General features: G+C 41.2%; 1 protein-coding gene and 1 long non-coding RNA gene across 2 annotated transcripts in view; both read right to left on the reverse strand.

The window, feature by feature from the left end:
• Nucleotides 1-23,892, reverse strand: part of LOC113753213 (putative disease resistance RPP13-like protein 1) — a 108,554-nt gene that overhangs the window by 44,492 nt on the left and 40,170 nt on the right. The window lies entirely within an intron of this gene.
• On the reverse strand, nt 22,171-23,398 carry LOC113753215. The gene is made up of 2 exons (XR_003465000.1): nt 23,231-23,398; nt 22,171-22,529 (listed from the first exon to the last, which is right to left on the reverse strand). It is a non-coding gene; the product is annotated as an uncharacterized LOC113753215 (long non-coding RNA).

The following is a 23,892-nucleotide window of genomic DNA, read 5'->3' on the forward strand; positions in this document are numbered from 1 at the left end:
AAGCCCTGGCTGAGGTAGTAAATGGGCCGAAGTCACCTGATGGTGAGAGGCCGAAGTCAACTTCCAAGTCAGCCGGACACGGAGAAACTCAGGACGGGATCCCAGCTCGGCTGAGCTGGAAATACCCTCCTCACAGCCCCCCAAGCTTTGGGAAGGAAGAGGTCGTGATCTCCCCGAGGTCGTCACTTCCCGAGGCTGATGCGCGTGTGGAACGCAGAACATGGCTAGGACACGTCACGACTGCGTAGATGTGACTGGGGAAAGGTGAAATGGGGGATGGCAGCTTTAACGTCGGATCGATACGACGGATTGTCAGGTGAACAGTGCCTTCATTAATGAGGGGAGAGAGAGAACCCTAGGGAATCCCAAAGATCGCGTCTCTTCGGTTCCCCCCTGCTGCCTATAAATAGGGGCCCTTTTCTACCGTTTCATTCTTTACCAAAATTTGAAATCACCTCAGAGCTCCGTCTTTCTGCTTTTTCACTTCGGGAGTCTTTCCAAACTACATCTTCTTCAGCAGTTCCTTCGAATCATTTCTTCTAGTAAGTTCACTTCTCCTTCCTCTAATAGAATGGCTAGAACAGCTCGCACACACAGAGAGACAGTGAGGCCGGATTTTACCGAGGTAGAAAGATTTGACCCCTCCGAGGAGAGAATTGCTTCTGACGCCGGGGAGGGAGGTGCTGAGGCGTCTCGCCGAGCTGAGTCTCCGGAAGAACAGACCGACGAGGTTGAGGTCGAGCCTGAGGTCTTGTACGATGATGACCTCGGGAACGAAGTTCCTAGGGACGTGGGTGTACAGGAGCCCTCCACTCCTCCAAACGTGGCCACGCTAAACTATGGCCAGATGCCAACCTTCGCCAGCGCGGTGGATCAAGCTTCCATTGCCGAGGTGATCCGCCAGTATCCGTGGAGGAGAGAGTACAGTATTTACCTGCCACGCCCGCATCAGTCCGCCGCCCTGCCTCCAAAAGGCAGGGTAGCTATCTACATAGAACAGCTGGAGGTCGGGCTCAGGGTGCCCACTACAAGGTTTCTTCGGGACTGCCTGAGGTACTGGGGGGTGAGGATTAATCAGCTCACCCCAAATGCGATTCGTATTCTCGTCGGCTTCCAGCTACTCTGCCGACATCAAGAGATAGAGCCGAACGTCAACCTCTTCCGCCGCTATTATTCACTCAAGAACAGTGGGAGCGAGAAGGGGTGGTTCTACTTCGGGAACAAGGTTCCCAAGTTGGTATATGATGCCCTGAGCTCAATAAAAGAGTGGAAGAATAACTTCTTTTTCGTCCCGGCTGAGGACTTCCCCAGGGGATTCTGGTGGAGACCTCCCACTCCGGTCAAAGAGACCTCCCCGGGCAAATTGGAAGAACGCAACTTCCAAAAGTTGACGGGGTCAGGCCTGAAGATTAACTGTTGGGACTTCCCTGAAAGAGTGCTCGTGAAGGGCGGGCTCAGCCGAGCCTTGATCAGCTCGGACTTTCCCGTCCTCATCTCCACTAGGCTTCACATACCTTGTACTTTTCCACTTCTCACTTTATTGTTTGTTTTCCTTGAATTCTAACTAACTTCATCTCGTGCTTTGCAGTGAAGAAGGTTTCCGACCTGATTACCTCGGGTGAGGTCGAGGTGGCAAAGAGGCCAACGAAAAAGCGCAAGGACGCTGGTCAGTCTTCCGCCAGGCCGGCTAAGAAGGCCACTGCGGCGACAGGCACCAGCGAGCCCGGCGTGGTGATATAGGCGAGGGCTCGCACACCTCGGGTTCACCTGGGAGGTCCAAAGCCTCATCCATCCCGGTGGGAGTCCCCTCTCACGGAGTGACCATAGCCTCACCTCCTAGGGGGCGGGGCCGAGGTGCAACCATTACCCGGGATAACCCCATCACGGGGTCCTCAATGTTCAACCTCCACCACGTGCCATCTGTAGCGGCCGGGGAGGACAAGAGGCACTCCGGGGCACAATTTTGCCCGGAGTGGTCGGTCAACGTTAATGACCGCTGCAAGGATCCGCAAGTTGCGCACGAGCTGCTGGTGAATTCAGTCCTGCCACGGGACAACACCTACACCAGGAAACTCAATCCGGCCGAGCTGATGCAGGGCGCCTCGGTATCTTGGGCTTCCACCACGGCGTTTCTTGCTGAAATGTACCAACGCTTTGGTCATTTCATAGAGACTTACGAGTCACATGCCGAGCTCCAGAAGAAGATTGCCGACCTGGAGGGGAAACTAAAGTCCGCCGAGCTGGGGCGTGACAAGGCCGAGGCGGCGAAGAAGAAGGCCGAGGTGGCCAATAACTCCCTCTTGACTGCCCTTGATGAGGAGAGGGACAAAAGAGCTCAGGAAGAACAATCATCCCAGTTGGCTATAGAAACAGCCGGGACCACTGCCGTGGAAGCATTCCGGAAGTCGGAGTCTTTCATTCGTGACCTCGGTGAGCTTACTCGGCCGAGCTTCATGTTCGGCTACACGTCGGCCATGAACGAGGCGGCATCCTTCCTTTCCCCTGAGCAGCTGGAGTCCTTTCAGAGTGCCTCTCACTACAACGAGGATACCAAAGAAATATGCGACCGCGTGGGTGAGGGCATCCGGGCTGGAAAGGACCTGGCCGAAGTCCGAGCTGAATTCAACAAGTGACTCCTGGAGTTCGAGGTGGACGGTGATAGTGCCGAAGAGGGTCAGGCCGGTGGAGGAGAAGAACAACAAGATGCCGAGGCAGGCGGGGGGGATGCCGAGGCAGGCGGAGAGACCCTGGGGGAACAGGACCCCGGGGCCGGGGGTGCTTAAAAGCACCTGTTTTGTAATAGACTGGCCGAGGTCGTAGATAACCTCGGCCATTAGCTTTTGTAATTGGGGGCCGAGGTCGTAGATGAACTCGGCCTCTTGCTTTTCGTACCTCAGTGAAATTGGCTTTTTTAATCTTGCATATTTTTGCTTTCTTTTCAATTGAGTTCAGTTATCTCCTTTTAACTACTGCTTTGTCCCCTTATTTATCACTTGTAATGAAATAAGAACGAGTGAGAAATAGCTAAAAGGAGTGAGATTTAAGAACACATACCCTTCAAGGGTAATACAACTTAAGATTCTCAGCATGCCAAGTTCGGGGCACACGCGAACCATCTCGGTAAGCCAGTTTACAATATCCATTTTGGCTGGACTCAATTACACGGTAGGGTCCCTCCCACTTGGGGTTAAGTTTTCCCTGAGGCTCAGCTCGGCTGACCGAGTTCTTCCGGAGCACGAGGTCACCCGGACTGAACCTTAAGTGTCTGACCCGAGCATTGTAATAGCCAGCTAGGATATTTTTGTAGATAGCAACTTTAGCCGCGGCCACATCACGTTTCTCTTCGGCGAGGTCGAGGTCAACTCGCCGCTCTTCTTCATTCACTTCGGCCGCATACGCAGCCATTCGCGGGTTGGGTGTGATGAACTCAGCTGGAACGACGGCCTCAGATCCATAGGTTAGGGAAAACGGCGTTTCTTGAGTCGCTGACCTCGGCGTTGTTCGGTAGGACCACAGCACGTTGGGGAGCTCTTCCATCCACGATGATCCAGCCCGGTGAAGCCTGGTCTTGAGGCCATGGAGGAGAGTTCGGTTGAAGTTTTCGGCTTGTCCATTTGCCTGAGGGTGCCCCACCGAGGTGAAGTGTTGCTTGATCCCCAAGTTCTCACACCACGCCTTGAAAGGATTATCAGCGAACTGCTTTCCGTTATCCGAGATGACGACTCGAGGCAGTCCAAAGCGACAGACCACGTTTTTCCAGAAAAATTTTTGAACAGCCATCCCGGTGATGCTTCTCAGGGGTTCTGCCTCGACCCATTTGGTGAAATAGTCCACTGCCACCACCACGTAGGCATAGTTGCCTGGGGCTCTGGGGAATGGATCGATTATGTCAGTCCCCCATTGCTCGAACGGCCATGGCGAGGTGATGGGGATCATAAGATTAGTTGGTTGGTGGTGCTCAGGTGCATGGTGTTGACAAGAAGGACAACAAAGGACCATGACCTGGGCATCCACCCTCATGGTGGGCCAAAAGTACCCGAGAAGCAAAGCCTTTTTCACGAGCATCCTGAAACCGACGTGGGCACCACAGAGTCCCTCATGAATGTCTTCGAGGATTCTCTCGCCTTCTTCCGGGGTGATACACCGTAACCAGGGGCCGAGGTAGGATCTCTTGTACAAGAGGCCTTGCCGGAGGGTGTAACGGGCCGCTTTCCGTTGAAGCTTCCGTGATTCAGGTCGGTCCTCTTGGAGCTCACCTCGGCTGAGGTATCGAGTCAGGGGTCCCATCCAGGTGTCCCCAGGGTAGACGGGGTACACAACCTCAGCTAGATATCCTGGCTCAGCCAGAACTTCTACCAGAACTGTCTTATTCAGATCGGAGAAAGAGGTAGAAGCAAGCCGGGAGAGAGCATCAGCCCTTCTATTTTGTGACCGCGGTATTCTTTGGATTTCAAAGGACTCGAAGTGTGTGGCCAGTTGGTGTACCTTGGAGAGGTAACGCTGCATCACCTCTTCCCTGGCCTCGTACTCACCTAATATTTGGCACACGACGAGTTGGGAGTCGCTATAGACCATGATATGCGTGGCCTCGAGCTTTCGAGCTAATTGCAGGCCGGTGATGACTGCTTCGTATTCGGCTTCATTATTTGAGGCTGCAAAATCAAACCTCAAGGCATACGAGCAAATCTCTCCTTGGGGGTTTTCGAGGAGCAAACCGGCTCCACTACCCTCACTATTGGATGAGCCATCTACATGCAAGGTCCATCGTTGAGGCTCTGGGGTGGCCGAAGTGACAGCCTGGGTGGTAGCCGGGATGGTCTCATTTATTTCTTCAAAAGTGAGCTCGGCAAGGAAATCCGCGAGAGTCTGGGCTTTAATTGCCGTGCGAGGCTCATAGGATAAGTCATACTCTCCCAGCTCGATGGCCCACTTGGTGAGGCGTCCAGAGGCCTCCGGTCGCGACAGGACCTGCCGAAGTGGTTGGTCTGTCCTCAGGCAGACGTGGTGAGCTAAGAAGTAGGGCTTAAGCCTACGAGCTGCATGAATCAAGGCCAGCACAAGTTTCTCCGCCTGAGCGTACCTCGTCTCCGGCCCTCGGAGAACTCGGCTGACATAATAAACAGGTGTTTGGACACCATCCTCCTTTATCAGTACGGCGCTTACAGCCTCGGCTGCAGCGGATAGGTACAAGAATAGCTTGTCCCCTGGGCGGGGTGAGGTGAGTGTCGGGAGGTAGTTGAGGTAATCCTTTAACTGCTCAAAGGCATGTTGACATTCTTCCGTCCAAGAAAATTTGTCAGCTTTCTTAAGGACTTTGAAAAATGGCAACGCCTTGGAGGCTGACTGCGATAAGAACCGATTCAGGGCGGCCAATCGCCCCGTCAGCCTCTGTACGTCGCGGACACACCGTGGTGGGGACATCTCCTGGATTGCCCTCACCTTGTCCGGATTTGCCTCAATACCCCGTCTGGAGACGAGGTAGCCTAGGAACTTGCCCGAGGTGACCCCGAGAACACATTTCTTGGGGTTCAGCATCATTCGCGTCTTCCGAAGGACTTCCAGAACTTCTTTCAGGTCGGCGAGAAACGTGGAGGCTGTCTGACTTTTGAGAAGAATGTCGTCCACGTATGCTTCGACAGTCCGGCCGATTTAGGTTTTAAAAGCTTGGTTGACCAAGCGTTGATACGTAGCCCCAGTGTTCTTCAGTCCGAAGGGCATGGTGGTGTAACAATAGGTGCCTTGGTCAGTGTAGAAGGCGGTTTTCTCCTGATCCTCCAGGCTCTTTCCGATCTGGTGGTATCCTTTGAAGGCATCAAAGAAGCAGAGGACTTCATATCCCATTGCCGAGTCTACCAAGGTGTCGACCTTGGGCAAGGGGTAGCAGTCCTTTGGACAAGCCTTGTTGAGATCGGTGAAGTCGACGCACATTCTCCAGGCTCCGGCGTCCTTCTTCACCATGACCGGGTTGGATAGCCAGGTCGGATATTGGACCTCTCGGATGATCTTTGCTGGGAGGAGCTTGTCCACCTCTTCGCTCACAGCTCGGCTACGTTCAGGGCCGAGGTGCCTCCTTTTTTGCTTGACCGGGCGGACTTAAGGATCAACGTTTAGCTCATGTACCATGAGGTGGTGCGGGACTCCTTGAACCTCCTCTGCGGCCCAAGCAAAGACGTCCCGGTACTCTCTGAGGAGGTCTACCATACCTTTTCTTGCAGGATCAGGCAGTCGGGTACCAACGCGAACTGTTTGATCAGGCTTCGTGGGGTCCAGAGGTAACTCTTCCACCTCATCCCCAGTCTCCAGCCTTGGGATCTTCTCAGTTCGCTGAGGATCAATGCTATCTATTGTGAAGATATTTGACCTCTTCTCGGGCCGTGCCCCGGAGGTTGATGGGGAAGCTGCTTGTAGAGTGGCGAGGTAGCATTCTCGTGCAGCGCAGACATCGCTGCTGACCTCGGCCACTCCAGCGGGAGTAGGAAACTTAAAGCTTAAATGGTAGGTGGAGTTCACTGCCCGCAAAGCATTAAGTGTGGGTCGGCCGAGGAGTAAGTTGTAGGGGGAGTCAGCCTTGACTACCACGAAGTTGACGGGAATGGTTCTGCAGCGGGGGTGACGCCCCACTGTCACTGTCAAAGCCACCATCCCTTCGGGGTGCACAATGTGTTCCCCGAACCCGACAAGAGGGGTCCTTACCGGGGTCATGCATTCCCTGGCCAGTTTAAGGCTCTCAAAGGTACGGAGGTACATGACGTCAACTGAACTTTCCGGATCAACGTAGACCTTTTTCACGATGTAGTTATTGGTGAGGATTCAATTACCAAGGCTTCATGACTGCTGGAGGCAGCCGGGACGGGGTCACTAGGTCCGTAAGAGATCACCTCGGATAGGCGGGAACTCTCCTCGGCCTGATCCGGGTTGGCCTGCCTGTAGGTCCTCTTTCGGGAGTTCTGACTGTCCCCTCCCGTCGGACCTCCGGCAATTATATTGATGACCCCGGCTATGTTGGATCCATACCCTAGTCCATGACCTGAGGATCCTTCTCGGGGAGGCCTTTTCGTCTCCCTAGGATCCTCCGGGGGCCTGCAACTGCTTCTCGACGTCCGCCTTTCGTCCCGGCGTTGATCACTTCGGTGGTTACGTCGAGGCTCATTACGAGGTTGACCTCCACCTCGGCGGACGAACTGTTTCAGGTGTCCCTGTCGGATGAGGTTTTCGATTTCCCTTTTTAGGTCGTTGCAGTCCTCGGTTTCGTGGCCGGTGTCCCGATGATACAGACATTAGAGGTTCGAATTCATCTTGTCCCTGCTGCCAAACATCTTGGGAGGGGCCTTCCCAAGGTTGTTTTGCTCCATCACAGACAACACCCGGGACCGGGTGGTGTTCAGGGGGGTTAACTCGAACTCAGGAATGGGTGGTTTCCCCTTAAAAATCCTGTCGAAAACGCTACGGCGGTCTCGGCCAGGACTTTGGAAGGCACTTCCCGAGCCCACTTCACTTCGGCCAAGGTCTTTCCCCTTCCTGGGGTCTATCTTCGGGCGGGCAGCTTGGACCTCCTTCTTCATGCGGTTGAGGTCTTCAGCCTGGATGCCCTTCTCGACCTTCAACCACAATTCGTGGAGTGAGCGGGGATACTTCTTGTGAATCCCCGTGTTGAATACCCCGGCAACGAGCCCATGGGTGAAAGCGGCAATGGTGACCTGCTCGTTAGGGTTAGGTATCTGCACGCTTTCTTCGTGGAACCTCTGGACATACGACCGAAGTGATTCCCCCGGGTTCTGCTGCAGATTCAACAGATAAGCCGAGATCCGGGTCGTCGGTCGGGAGGAGACGAAACGGTGAAGGAATTTCTCCACTAATTCCCCCAGGGTTGAGATGCTCCTAGGTTCTAGACCCCAAAACCATTTTCGAGCTGTCCCCTGGAGGAATACCGGAAAAGCTCGGCATATGACGGGATCAGGGATGCAGTATAGGCGGAAGGCCGAAATTAAGGCATGAATGTGGTCTTCCGGATCACCTCGGCCGTCGTAAGACGGTATCGAGGGGAGCTTGAAGTTAGGAGGAAGCCTTTCCTCGTTGATGTCATCCGTGAAGGGTGGAGCCCTCTGATAATCCACCCCAACTTTCTCCAAGGGTCGAGGTTCCTCAGGTCGTCGGCCCAACAGCCCCCTTGACAAGGACCTGGTCAGGGAGGCTACCTTAGAAGTGGCCTTGGAGAATGCTTTTTTTGAAGCACTTCGGCTCAGGCGTCTCCCGTCGGATTCTTCTTCGGATGAAACTTCAGGGGATCCATCCGATTTCCTTTTAGAGGACTCAGCCTCTCGCTTGCCTTGTCTCTTGAAATACCTCCCTAACTCCTCGAAAATGTTAGGGTTCTCGGTTACGAACTCGGCCATACGAGTGATGGCCTCTTCGTTTGCGGGCTGAGTCTTCGGAGAATCCTGCCCTTCAGGGATATCTTCTTGTTGGGCTGCATTGCTTTGCTTAGCACCAATGGTGAGAGCTTTCCTGCTCCTAGAACGCGTAGGCCTCATTCTCTGATGTCTTCGCGTTCCCACAGACGGCGCCAATTGAAGAGGTCGTCTTTGCCCCTGCTAGAATGAATCACCCGAGCTGGAGAAGACCTCTGATCCTGGGTGGTTATCTCAGACGAGGTGACCTGCTTAGATTGTAGGAGGGACTGACGTCCCCGGTGTAACTCCGAAGCTTAAGTCAGTTCGGGGGTGAGAGAGAGATAAGTATATAGAGAAGACGTATGCTTTTACCAGAAGTTTGGCCGTCCTCTTTTCAGTAGAGGTGTTGAGTACTTATAGCGGTCAGGTAGGAGAGAGGGACTGCTCGCACAGGTCCCTAGAGATCTGGCAGAGTCAGCGTATCAAGATGTCTTGATGGACTCTGCGGAAAGGTACGCCGGAACAGTGTGTCAGGCGGCGCACGTTAGGGCAGCTTTATCAGAGGTGTCAGAGACCATGTTTCGCAACTCCGGTTGCCAGGTCATTATTCCCGACTTCGGCTCAGCCAGGGAAAGCCCTGGCTGAGGTAGTAAATGGGCCGAAGTCACCCGATGGTGAGAGGCCGAAGTCAACTTCCAAGTCAGCCGGGCACGGAGAAACTCAGGACGGGATCCCAGCTCGGCTGAGCTGGAAATACCCTCCTCAGGAATCATCCAAAAGTTAGGGTGGGGGAGGGCGGCTGCCGCTATCGCCTTCCCCCTTGTGGCTCCACCCAAGTTACGAATGTTGAAGGAAATTTCATCAATTTTACAATTGGCAATTAATACGAGTACCCTTTGATGTGACTAATCCAAAGAGTCTCGGACCTATTGCTTTTTTTTTTTTTTCTCTTTCTTGGTGTAAGACAAAAAAAGTGGTGAAAGTGAAACGCAGGAAGGAAAGAACGTAGAAACTTAGTCATCCATTCAATAATGGTAACTCTCAATGATGGTAAGAAAAAAAGAAAAAAATCTATTAGGTTCCAAATGCCAATAAAAAAAAGGAAAAAATCCAATTGTAAAAGATTCTAAATTTATCACCCAGTTCCTTAATTGCATATTCTTTCGTGAAAAATATTTTTTTATTAGTTCTAAAAAAAAAAAGATTACATGAGATTTACTTCTTATCCTCTTGCACCAAACAACGGACCTACTCTATTGTTTGGATTGACCTTTATTTCCCCAAATATATTTGCTTACATCAACATTACGATTTTCAATACACCTTTTTACCTTCCCAATTATCTTTTTATCTCACATACATCACATTATAAAAAGTGCTACGGTAAAAATATCTCAAATAACTTACAATCCAAACAAAGTTATCATCCCCAAACTATTTACCTATCAATAATTCTAGGAGCACGTGGGCATTGATAAAAATGGTGATAATTTAAGCCTCGTATAATATCCCGAAAATTTCAAGGAAAAAGATGAAAAAGAAAGCTAAAAGGCTTGTCAATTATAAAGTGAATGAACAATGGACTTGTATTACTTGCAAGAGGGTATCTAAAGTACAATGGGATGACAAGTTGACAACTAACAATTGTCACGTCGAAATTCTCCATGGGATTGCTATTTTTTAAAATTTTTATAAAAAAAATATTATAATTATTTGATGTATATGAGTAAAAAGATAATTAAAAAATATGTTTATGAAACACATAAATTCTTTTTTTTGTTAAAATGTACAATCTAAACAAGGCATTCATTTTCCCAAAAAAGAGAAAAATAACTCATGCCATTTGGCAATGCAAAATAACTTCAAACCGTGCATTTTTTTTTTTTTGGATTAAGGAAAACTAGTAAATCTATGCCAATTTTATTTTATTTTTCTGATGGAGCAAGTTAGATAAAAGGCATTTAAAAGGCTGAAAGATTTGTTAGTTTCACAAGTAAAAGTTTCTAAATTACTGAGTTGTCCAACTTAACAACATCATTTTCTCGGAAGAGCACTTTGCATAATAAATGACTACGAAATTATACTTTTTGGTAGTACTAAACGTCTTTGAGATGATGCATTTTTTTTTATTTTAAGGAAATGTTTGTAGTGCTATGGTAATTACTTTTACATATGGTTAATTAATCAAAGGACTTTTGAAATAGAAAATGTTACACATTTTACAAGTTCTCTTTTTTGTTTTATATAAGTGAGAGGGTTCGACTATAAAAACTCTTGCTTATACTTCCTCCTTCTGAACCATCCAACTTATCCGTCCACCAATTTTACAAATTCAAATAACAATACTGCCTAAACCAAAAATCATTTTTCAAGTTACTACCTTACGTAATTAGATTTATACCAAACGACACAATTATGGCAAAATCCAAAATACAATCCCACCCAATTGCAAATGAAACTTCAACACTCAATCTAAAAACGGGTTAATCCCACTTTTCCCAGTTGAATAGTACCTTAATTTTTACTTTTATTTTTTAAATTCTAAATTAGGACACTTTACTCCCAAAACTGTTAAAATCGCCCCACTTAAGTAAAATCAGTAACGGAATCTGCAAAAATAATAGAATCTTAAAGGAAATCTCATCAATTCTACAGTTGTCTGTATAAAGTTTAGGGTTGCAAACGAATCGAGCCGCTCGAATACAAGCTCGAGTCGAGTTTGGTCAATATCAAATTCGAGTCGAGTTCGAGCTAATCATGTCGAACTCAAGGTTGAACTCGAGTTCAAAAATACCAAATTTGTTGGCTCGCGAGCTTAATTATATATATTTTATTTTCATTTTAATAGTAAAATTGCATATATATCCATAATATTTTATTATTTATTAAAAAATTATTATTTTATTCATTTGAAAAATAAAATAATTATAATTTTTTATTTTTTAAATTCAAACTCGAGCTCGAATTTAAGTCGAACTTGAGCTCGAGCCAGACATTTTGAGCTTGTCGAGCTCGAGGTTGAGCTCGAATTTCATAAAATTAATTTGAGACTCGACTCGATTAGATCAAAGTTTGACTCGACTCAACTCGTTTGCATCCCTAATAAAGTCCCAACTAACTGTATCATAAATTTTCATTAAATCAACTTTTAAAAAAATACATCTTATTGAATCACCTTCCCTGTGATAACCTCTTAGTAAGGATCTTGGAATAGCATTTGTATACTACATTACAGTAGACAACTATCAAAACCCTTTAAGCTGAGGGCCGCTCGGCGGCCCCTTCCAGTTTCCAGTGCTCTGCCAAAGTAATGAATCTTGAAAGAAATCCCATATATTCCACAGTTGTCTATAAATACAAGGACTAGTGACAAGAAATTGTCCTTTGATGTGATTAATCCAAAGAGTATGGGACCATAGCGTATTGTTTTGGGCGTATGAAAACAAGTGGAAGTTTCTACCCACTTTAGAAAGTGAAATGCATAAAAGAAAGAAGGTAGAAACTGACTCATCCGTGGCGAATTTCTCAATGATCGTACTCAACCTTATGATTCATGACTTTGCTTCAATTATCAGTCCATTTAATGCCGAAAAAAATCTATGAGGTTCCAGAAGCCAATTGTTAAAAAAAAAAAAGAATCTAATTGTAAAAAATTCTAAATTTATCACTCAATCGCTTAATTGCATACTTTTTAGCAGAAAATATTTCTTTTATTAGTTCTACCAAAAAAGATTACATCAGATTTACTTCTTATTATCCTATCTGTTAAGGGCACCAAACAATGGACCTACACACTATATTTCAGAGTTAATCATCCCCAAACCTATTTTTACCTATCAATAATTCTAGGAGCACATGGATACTGATTAGGGATAAATTTAAGTCTCGTATAATATTCTGGAAATTTCGAGGAAAAGATGAAAGATAATTTCAAGCCTCGTATAATATCCTGGAAATCTCAATGAAAAAGATGAGAAAGAAAGCTCAAAGGGCTTTGTTGTTTTTAGTTTTGTGAATTGTAGCACGGAAGCAACAGTTGAAGATTGGTGTTTTTCTGTTTTTACTTTCTACAAATGCTTGTTTTTGGGAGGAGGGTTGGGTTGGGTTGGACGGTACGGGGGAGAAAGTGTAAGCAAGAGATTTCAGGTTCGAATTTTCCTGCTTATAAAAAATTTATAAAGGAAATCTCCAAATAATTACAAACCAATTTGACATTTTCAACCTACTAACGAATATAATTTGTTTATCCATTCATCTTATACTGAAGATTGATATCAATACAGTGTGATAAACATGTCATTCCCTATAGAAACTTACCAAAACGGTGCAAAAGTACGCCGTTCATCTTTCTTTCAAGTTCATGCACTTGCTAGTTAATTTTCTTAAACTGAAAAGTTGTCATATGCCAAAAAAAAGAAAGAAGTGATAGGGTATTTTTGCAATCACCTACGTGTAGGACAAGGGATCAAATCCCTTGACTTGTATTCTAAAAAATCCAAATTTTTCTGAAAATTTTGCTGGGTGCATTCTAAAATATCCAAATTTCCTAAAAAATTTGTCAACGGGTGTGTAGGTATCCGTCTCGACCGATGGTGGTTCAGTCTCTTTTAAGTTCCCCTTTGGCTCCTTTGAGCCCCCTCCTATAGAATGGGAGTAGGTATAAAATAAATGTTTTTAAAAAATGACGTTGGTTCAATCTCGTTTGAGTTTCCCTTTGATCCCTTTGAACCCCTCCTATAGAATAGGAGTAGGTATAGAATAAAATTTATAAAAAAAAAAGGGTATTATTTGCAAAGAGTTCCTGCGGGGAATGGTAATTATTATTAGACCCCCAAGGATCATATGACCACTTGTTTACTGTGTAATTGTTGAAACCAAAATAAGAGTCGGTTATGCATTCAAATAATTCGAAATTAATGATTGCAAAACATTTGACTCTCCCAAAAAAATTAGTACTTATTTTGTTATTCTATTTAGCGGTACAAAGCAATTTCTGGCAGTACATTTTCTTTTATTAAAGAAAATTTATACTACAAACTATGCCAATTTTACTTTTTCCAATACCATAGGTTAGCGAAAATACAATTAAAATAGGGATAGATTCTTTTAGTTTTACAAGTCAGACTTTCTGAAGTTACCATGTTGGCCAATTACCTTACATATTACAATAAGATGACCTATGTCTCCTCATCTGAGAAAGTCATTTTTTATTTTTCTTCCCCAGTTTTCAGGCCAACGGGGATAGCTGAGAAAAAATTTAATAAACTGTAAAAGACAATGAAAGTGTACTTGTTTTAATAATGCTGCTAGGGCTAAATGTACCTACGTACATATATATATATATATATGTATGTATGTATATCTAAGAATTAGAGATCTTGAATTCAAATTCCCTTTCTCGCTAAATTTTTCTTAAATTTCACTTTTTCCTGTTGCAATGATACATTAAGGGTCTGTTTGATTGAAAGTAAAATGTTTTCCTTGGGAAAATATTTTCCGTGGAAGTAATTTTCCATGAAAATCATTTCCCTTTCATCATTTTCAGGTGTTTGGTTAGTTTATTGAAAATATTTTCTTACTTCATTTTTCTAGTGTTTGTTTCACTTTTGAAATATTTTCACTTTTATCTCTATCTTTACTTTCTACACATTATAACTACATACTTCTTCCCATGCAAAATAAGAAAATTTATCTCATTGTTTAACTTTAAAAAATCTTGGAGAAATGTATATATGAATAAAAAATATCTCCTTAAGCAATAAACAAATTGCTTGCCATTTAGTGTCAAATATCAATCACATGCAATGCTTATTGTGACATATATCTTGCACTCTCACTGCTGAAAGTTTCTCTAGAAAAGAATGTCCCTATTATACATAATTAATTACTTTCATAGGATGAGCAGGATGAGGTTATTTTTTTTTTATTTTGAATATACTAGGGGGAGGGTTGGGTGGTACGGGGGAGGGAGTGTAAGGAAGAGATCTTGGGTTTGAATCCACCTGTTTACACTAAAAAAAAAAAGAGAACATATTACAAGATGTTTTCAGTAAGTTTGGAACATACTACAGGCGGGAATGCATGTATTTCGGAAAACAACTTCAGTAAGTTTGGAAGGGAAGTTGTTTTCCATAAGATGAGTGAAAATATTTTACATAGAAAAATGTTTTCAGTAACTTTTGTGCAACCAAACACGGGAAATTAGGAAAATATTTTCACCCGAAACAAACGGACCCTAACAACAAAATTGATAGCCGAAGTTGTTAAAAGATGTCCCTATGCAAATGAATATCACTTTTGAGTAGCAAAATTTTTTTTTGTCCCACAAATGAAGCTCCTGAAATTGCGTTTCTCCATTTAATATTGCCGCACACAATGTAGGAAATTTTTTTTTTTTAAATTTCGAATAGTGTCTACGCACATGTTGTGTCGGTTAGCTCGGGTGGCCTGTGTAGCCTCATTAGGTGAGACAGGTCTGGGGTTCGACCCTGAGCTTGAGCAACCGGGGTATTTTCCTGAGGATCGGTGGGGCCCGCTCTCCTCGGGGTTGGTAGGATTAGTCGGGGTGAGCCCGGACACCTTCCAACTGAAAAAAAAAAAAAAAAGACTGAATAAATTTACTTTTTGCATTTCAGTCCCTGAAGGACTGCAATATAATTTTTTTAAAATGGAGAGTGGCCGCACACTCAAAGGCACTTTTTGATAGAGAGCTGCCGCAAACATGACATACAATGTACAAAAACTTATATGCATGTTTGGATGGGAGTGTTTTTCAAAAATTAGTTTTTTAAATACAATAAAAATTTTTAAAAAGCACTCTAAAAGGTAATATAAAAATTAGTTTAAATTTTTTTAAAATTTTAAAAAATATCTCAAAATATATTCTAGAAACAATTCTACTCTTAAATATTTCAAAATATTTTCTGAAAATATCCTAAAATATAATCTAAAAACTCTGATACAGCAAAATTTTTTAAAAACACCCCCAAATACATATTTTGATATCTGCATATCATTTAGATATATTTTTCAATTTAATTTCATTCTCTAAAAAACATACTTTAGATGAAAGTATTCCCACTAACATACTTTTTTTTAAAAAAAAATTTATCTCACATGCATGTTTGTCCAAAAAAAATACCTGTTAAAATAGGGTTGGAATCCCACTTAAGTAGTGCACTATGGATAAGGATAATTGTTGGAAAAATTCAAATTCCAGTTGGAGTGTTAATAATTTAGAAGGCGTATTACCCAAAATATATTTCGTAGTAGTAAAATTAATAAATATTCCGGTTTGTTTCTTTTTTTTTTTTCAGCTTGAGATGTTGTAACCTAATCCTCATGTTTTTGGTATTCGCTACTGATTTGTTTGGGTTTACACAGTAGCCATTTGTTGGAGTCATTGAATTTTTCATAGCTACAAAAGAAGATAGACGTGAAAATGACACAAGAATTCCTTTTGTAGTTGCTTCGAGAGAAAATTGAAAAAAAAACTATTAAAAATTATTATCAACACTATTGAAATTAGTTTAATAATTTACTTGCCTTTTTTTGGTAATAACAATTTACTTAACTTTAATCTAACTAAACTGTGATTTAGGACTACTTCATGGATTGTTTACAATTTCTGCTATTTTCAAACGTCATAACATGCACGAAGTTTTAAAATACCAATACGTAATAAGTTTGAAGTGGAACGTTAAGGTGTCATATTTTTTGTTAGTTGGAGACATTAAGCTCAATAAATATAAGTCTACAAATAATAGTAAAAAAAAAAAAAATTTGTCCCACAAATGAGGCATTGTTGGAGTTGTTTCTACATATAATTTAATCACGTACGCTGCTTCGTATTCTTTCATTATGTAACGATGTCTGAGAAGGCTATGAGAAATTTTTTTTTTCTTTTTGGGAGGAAGGATATCAAGAGTACATATTCTTTTTAGATGGGAAGGACACTAAGGTTATGGACGCCCAGCACCCGGATATACATTCCCAATGTTTTTAATAACAGAATAACACCAAGCAATGACTAGAAGGAATGAATTGATCCTCGTCCACAAGACAAATTCTGTAATTAGAGATCCCAAGATGCAGTGATTTGGAAATACACAATTACAAGAAAATGTTCTTATGGAAAGCAATGACAAAATTAGCTAGTATACGCGTAGAAGAGAAATAGTTTGTTAAATTGGGGAGCATGCAGGATATGACAAAATTAGCATGCAAGAGGAATTACCTTCCTTTTTTTTTTTGTAGGAAAAAAGTTTGGATGGATTGTACTTCAATTATCATCAAGGGTCAGAGCATATTTCCGGGACCATAGATTACTTGCAGAGATTCTTAAGGATCGTGCACTTACATAGTACTCACATCAATAGCGAAATTTGAGCATATATTAGCAGCGAAATTCGAATACATGATCGTTTGTGAGAAAGTAATCCGTTCTTGCCAGCTATAGAGTTAACTTATGTTAGCAAAGGAATTAGTTTCTTTCTTGTTGCCAAGCATGCCATGGAGGGTCAAGATTGTTTCCTTCTCTTCGCATGAAAATGCATTTGAGTCACTGCACTCTCTGTTGAGTCCTTCGAGGACTGAATGTAGTGACACTATTTAAGGAAAAAATAGAATACAAAAAAAATTTGCTGCGTTGCCGCACACTTTGAATGCGGCCACATTGAATTAATACGGAAATGCTGAATGGAGTCACGAACCAAACAAGTGCACTATTACATTAATTGGATTTTTTAACAAGGAAGAACTATGCAAGTTTCTTTAATCTCCTCTTCTCCCATAGTATATGTTAGTATAGGTGTAGAATAGATGTTGTCATTATCCCAAAAAAACAAAAAGCTTCATTTGTGGGATAATTTTATTATTATTACTACTTGCAGAAATTTGGCCACTTTGAGTCCCTCTTTAAATTGAAAATGAACTTGAAAAAGAAAAAAAGGCAAATGAAGAGTGAATGTCTTCCTTTAATTCCATCTTTATATTTTATTTTGCAACAATTTCTTGCTTTACAAAGTCTCCCCATAATTCTACGAACTTGTTTTAACTACAACAAATTAGATGGTCGATTCTTATTGTTTGTCAACATACTTGTTGCAAATAGGCTGTCACTAGTAGCCAATATGGATATTGTAGCGACACAACCCTTAGATCAAGATCGAGGAGGAAAAAAAAAAAAGAATGACGTCCAATTATCGAGTTACTTCTATTGTCAAATGTACTGTATAGATGACTTTTCCCAGGCAAGAATTATTGGACGCAAGGACGTAGAAAGTGTCGTAAATGAGCATTCCTGACAAAGATGATTCAATTTCCAGTGCATTTCGCCATTGAAAAGAAAAGATAAAATGAAGCAAGCAACTGATGGAAAGATAGACTTGGTAGACGAATTTTTTTCAAACCAATAAAAGCAAAACAAACAAACAAACAAAAATGAAGAAGAAAAGGAGAAAGAGAAAATTAATGGTGTTTGGTAAGGACATTAACCGGGTGAGACTCTCCATTTGCGCAGCTGAGCGTTTGTGTGAAAGCAGCCAAAGACTACTAGAAATTCTGCTTTTGACTCTGAGGAAGTCCTGGCCAGTCGGGTTCGGATAAGAAGCCAAGACAACCAATGATCTCACAGATCTTTTGGCTTTGGATAGGAATTGAAGACTTCGTAAATCATAAATGTTGATATCGTTTTCCATGGACTAAAAGAAGTGATACATGAGTTTCTCTTTTTACGTTGGGAAAGATTCAGTACGAATCTTGTTAGACTTTTCTATACCCTAACGTACCATTAGGAGTAGACTATTGCCGTTAGGGAAAAAGAAAAGGATGAAAGAAAACGTTAAGAACTCGCATCGAATTTGTCTGAATACAGGCTTACTCAATAACCAAGGTGGAAAATAGATGAAACGTAATGGGATCACAACTACAATTGTCATATTGAAGCCGTTATTATATTTTTTCCCCCTTATTTCAACAGGAGAAACAAAGAGGAACTAATAACTTGTGAACTACATCATTAGGCCCGGACATATTTATGATTTGGATAGAATTGAGATGGTTTCTCTTCCTATGCATTCAGTGAAGACTTCCAAGAACACTTTCGTCTGGTAATAAACCAATGATATTTTGATTCTTAAGATTATCTATTAATCAACCAATCTAATTACCTCATAGGGAAAATTTGTTAAAAGGGTACAAGAAGATTGAAAATTCATAGAGAAATGTATACATAGGGTATGAATTACTACATATAAATTATATAAAAGTTTGTGATGCTTGAAAAATCACAAATTTTTCTTTATGTGCACGTACCAGCACTCGTTTTGAAAAGTTCACCCACTCTCATGTGTGCGAGTACATCTTATATGCCCGTTGGACTATTACATATGTGCACATAAATCGATTTAATAGTGCACAGTTCGATGTGTGCTTATATTCATGGGATAATTGCAGAAACCTCCACTGAGGTTTCTGACACTTGCACTGACCTCTCTTATAGTTTGAAAAATTACACTAACCTCCCCTAAATGTTTGGAAAACTGGTAGGTTTTGTATTTAACAAAAATTAAATATTTGAGAGTAAATACAAATCTTTGCACTCTCAAATATTTAATTTTTGTTAAATACAAAACCTATTAGTTTTCCTTCCGTAAAAATATTAATGTAATACTTTTTCAATTTTAGTTACAAACATTTATGTATTTAATATAAATTAAATAATTCAAAATAAAATGCCTATAAAGAGTTAATGCTTTACTCATCTAATGGATGAAAGTCATAAAGAATTAATACTTTATGTGCCATTTCTTTTTTTTTTTAAATATTTAATTTATATTAAATAGATAACCTACCGATTTCCTTTTTGTAAGAATATTACTGTAACACTTTTTGAATTTTACTTATAAAATATTGATATATTTATCATAAATTAAATGTTTGAAAGTAAAATATTCATAAAGAGCCGGAACTTTAAATGAGTAACGCGTATTTGCCCATAAATTACACTCGTTAAAGTTTATTAATTGTTAATTGATTAGTAGTAATTTGTCATTCATTGGACATATAGTACAAAGGGCAAATCTGATAGTATAAAATTCTAATTTCACTCCCTAAAACAATATTTTAATCGTTTGGACTGAATTTGCAAATGATTAGTAAGTTCAGGGGAGGTCAGTGCAATTTTTCAAACTACAGGGAGGTCACTGCAAGTGTTAGAAACCTCAGGGGAGGTTTCTGCAATTATCCCTATATTCATCAAAGTGTCTATTTCTGTTCTTTTTTCCGAAACAATAAGTGCATGCATGTTTCTATTCAACACGGTACAAAGTGTCTATTCTTTGTTCTGTAAAGAAGTTTGACTGATACATAAGGAAGAAGAAGACATATAGGAAGAGCAAAGTGTTGACTCTGTTAAATTTCAGAAAACATATTATATACGACATCAAGCGACTTTGTCCTCCTATGCGAGCACTATATTAGATTTCCCTTTGGCCTTTGCTATTAATTCAAATAGGTAAAACAGATTTGGGGGCAAAAAAATGAACTGATGAACAGGCTGCTATTCTAACATATAGCTAAGAATATTAGGAAAGTCATGTAGCTTGAGAACGGCGCGCAGTATGAATGTAATCAAATAGAAAGAAGACTGGGAAAAAAAAGATAAAGTGAAGTGATCATGAGGAACGAATATATATGTGGATGGGTGAGCAAAAACCTATTTTGAGTGCAGTTGACGACTAAAACTGGCAGAATAGTTCACAATATCAGAAAGGGATTTTTAGCATGCTTCTCCTGCTTTGAACAAGGAATCACTACTAGTTCGAAGTCCACAATTCAAAATTCTGTTCGTTTTATTAGATCCACAATGAGTCAGGCATTGCATTTTGAAGATTGGCTCCAACAGGCCAATAAACTAGGAAAAGTGAAAAAAAAAAAGTGAAAGATCAAGAATATTATGCAGTGGAGATATTCTAATGCACTCTTCACTATGAGGATTTGTTCTATCTGAATTAAAAAAAAAAAAAAACTGAATCCTTTCTTGGGTGAGCTTCTTTATTCTTGTTCTTAAAAAATGATGTATGTCAAAAAACAATTATCTTGCACTTTATTTTTTATTTTAGATACTTCTGGATTGGTGTTTTGATTTTTAAGAATTTGCACCAATTTTAAAAAGAAAAAAAAACTAGTGTTCTTAGATCGGCCTGCAATGTTTGTTCGTTGAGGAATTAATGATAAGATGGATGATGGAGAGGTAGAGCTTTCCGACCGACCATGTTTTGGTTCCTAATTCTGACTCAATCCCTCTGGATTCATTTCTTGATGAGTTGTTAATAAATCCCCAAACATGTACTCGTGGCCCTTGTGCTGCACATACTCACACATGTTACCGTACTCATGCCCAAGTCATTCCTTCTATGAAAATAGATAATCCAAGTGATAGTAGAAGTTCAACATCGAAATATAGGAGGCCTTTTGGAAATAGAGAAGCTGTTGGAAATATAGGGAGAAGAGAAAGGCGCATGCAACTTAATTGGAAGAGGAATTTAAGAAACTGAGATTTGTGAACCAGAAGATGATTAGCAAACTGCAAAGGCAAGCTATTCTTGAAGCAGAAATCTGGAGGCTTAGATGCTTTTTGCTCAATGTTAGAGGGAAGATTGATAATGAATTGGGGCTTCTCCCTTGCAAAGGCAGTTTACTTTTAGCACTAATGTTAAAGAAGGGAATTGTGGTATGCGATATTCTAAAGTGTGGTAATGTGGATCTAGTGTAGGAATGATTTAACTTGCTTCCATCCTCAAAGGGATTCATCTATACAGGGTGGTGGTTTTGATAGATGTGATATAATGGTAGCTTCATCTTGGGAAAGAAACGGCTAATGGAAATGCTATTGGAGCTGCCGAAGGAAGTGGTTTGGACTCTGTGGATACTACCTCTCAACTGGATCTCAAGCAGAGTAATCAAAGGCCAAGGCAGGGTCTCAATTATGACCTATCTCCAACTCTTCTGGTACTTCTGCTTTGTTAAATTTATGACAGAACTATGCTTGGTTGACATTTTGTACTATAAAGAAGTATGAAACTGTAGATATTTTTGTACTATAGTTTGTCATACTCCCTATATGAGAGCACTAATTGATATGTACATAAATTACTAATTTACTTGCAAGGTTTTCAACATTTTGGTTCTTGTATGATAGCACCCCAGAGTAACTCTCTCTCTGGTGGGATGTCTGGTAGACTACTGAGGATGCTTAAGGGATATATGATCTTTCTCTGAATCAATGTATTCGCGATTTAATGGTATTGTGCATCAATTGAAGTAGAAGCTCTTTCTTAACACTAGCAACTTGCAATCTTTAGTTTCTATTTAGCACAGATTGGTGCGGGTTTTGAAACCATCTGTAGGAGGCCACACCGACGACAAGCTTGCTGCGATTGGGTTAGGCATTCCTAATCCATAAACTTTGCTGAATGTTAGTTATAGTATCATTTAAGGACAATAGCAACTTTAAGAGTTTTTGCATTTTCTATCCTTGCAAGGGTTAATTACTCTGCTTTCTAGTTTGAAAAGTTAGTTACCATGAAGATTATGTTCAACCAACTCCAGAATTCTTCAATCTTCAATCCTCCCCCGAAATAGATGTTGATTAAACGCGAAATATGTACTTCAGATGGATAGATTGTTGAGGTAATAACAAACTTTGTAACAAAAAAGAGTGTAGATTAACAACAAATAGAATCTGGTACTTCTTGACAAATGTAGAAGACAAGAATAGTTGATGTAAACTGCCGACTGGACTAGGCAAGATGAAGACTCTATTTCGAAACAGAGACAGCATTGCTGGGATCAGAATGTGGGTAATATTCATGCCAACAATTTCCAGCTAAGTTACCTTGGTGCTTCATAGATCAAGTCATTACAAGAATGATGAGAAAAGTCTGATCATGTGCAGAATTCAGTTAGCAGATGATCAAGTCATTACAGAAACCTTTGGCTGGGGTTTGAGTATGTACTTGAGGGCCTTCAGTGCAGCAGAGCTTCAATTTTCAGCTAATAGAGGAAAGTTGGCAGCGGTTCTTCTGACATCAAGGAGCTCTGTTCTCCCTGGTCCCTCTTTGAGATTCTACGGGAGGTCTTCAAATTGCATCAAAGCAATTAATTTGCAAACATGCCAAGATATATTCTATAAGAAATATGCATAAATATAGAGTAATGCAATGCTAAAAAATTGAGGATGCAGCTTTTACTTCCAGAAGCTTAAATCTAATGATGAAATCACAAAGATTAGCTAGAATGGCCTTGAATCTGTTTAGGCTGATCATAAAAATCAAGCTTTCTCATCAAAAAATTTCAAGCTGAACCTTGAAGAGGTTTGCGAGGTAATACAAATCCTTTTAATCAGGATACACATTCATGCATCTCAGACAAATTACAAAGTTAATTATTCTAACCATAGCACAGCCATATTACCACAAAAAAGACATGTCTGAAACATCATGCTTCAGAAAGAGAACAGTGCTTGCCAAAATCAGAAATTTTCCAAAAGTTAAGTTTACAGATACAGATCTACACAGCTGAAATACCCATTCAAGCTGCTTCAAACCCTATTAAGCCTGCCAACCCCCTCCCTTCACCTGATAAAAAGGCAGTCATAGTACTCTGATAGCCATCACAATGGTTGTAGACAATGCACCTTTACCGTTAATTGTATACAGAAAGGAAGAGAATTTTATGATCCAATGTGAAAAAATGACTATGGAGGAATGAACCGAAAAAGGAAGAAGAATATCATCTCAAAAATTGAAAAATTATTGAATTTGCAGAAATTGTTGAACCTTGGGGCCACCCTTTCCTCTCCCTTTCTCCCATTATGTAGTAATGCGAGCAATGAACACCACATTTTCTATTGATTATAATTATTACCAGAATTGTTGATGGTTAGTGCCAAAAAATGTATTCTGATATTTATTCCCTCCTTTTGTAAAAAGATCTTGAAAGTTGAAAATTTAGACAGCAATCAGACAAATACAAGGTGAAGATTAGAATGAAATTAAGTCATAACTTTCATTAGCACAAATATCCATCACTGAACTTTTTATCTATTTAGGATCAAACACAAATAAATATCCAGCAATCATGCCTTTTGCATTCCTAGTGCTACCAAGTCAAAAGGGTTCAACACCACTGCAACCAACAAAGAGCACACAAGTCTGGACTATGTTTAGAAAGGGCCATACCAAGTCATAGCCAGCAACATTAACTTAAAGCAAGGAATAATGATAGACCGAGGATGCCAAAGATATTCAAAGGAAACCAACATCTCGCAAGAAAAAATCTTTAATTTACCAGAAAACCATAAATTAAAAATGGAAGCTACAAAAGAAAGCACTGCAATAGTTTAAAATAGGAGTACTCGATATGGAAGTATTTAACTTGGAGAAATGTCAAGATAGATGTTCCACATGGCAAACATATGTAGAAAGACAGTAAAGGACTT

This window comes from Coffea eugenioides, chromosome 11, assembly GCF_003713205.1.
Source record: "Coffea eugenioides isolate CCC68of chromosome 11, Ceug_1.0, whole genome shotgun sequence".
NCBI lineage: Eukaryota > Viridiplantae > Streptophyta > Magnoliopsida > Gentianales > Rubiaceae > Coffea > Coffea eugenioides.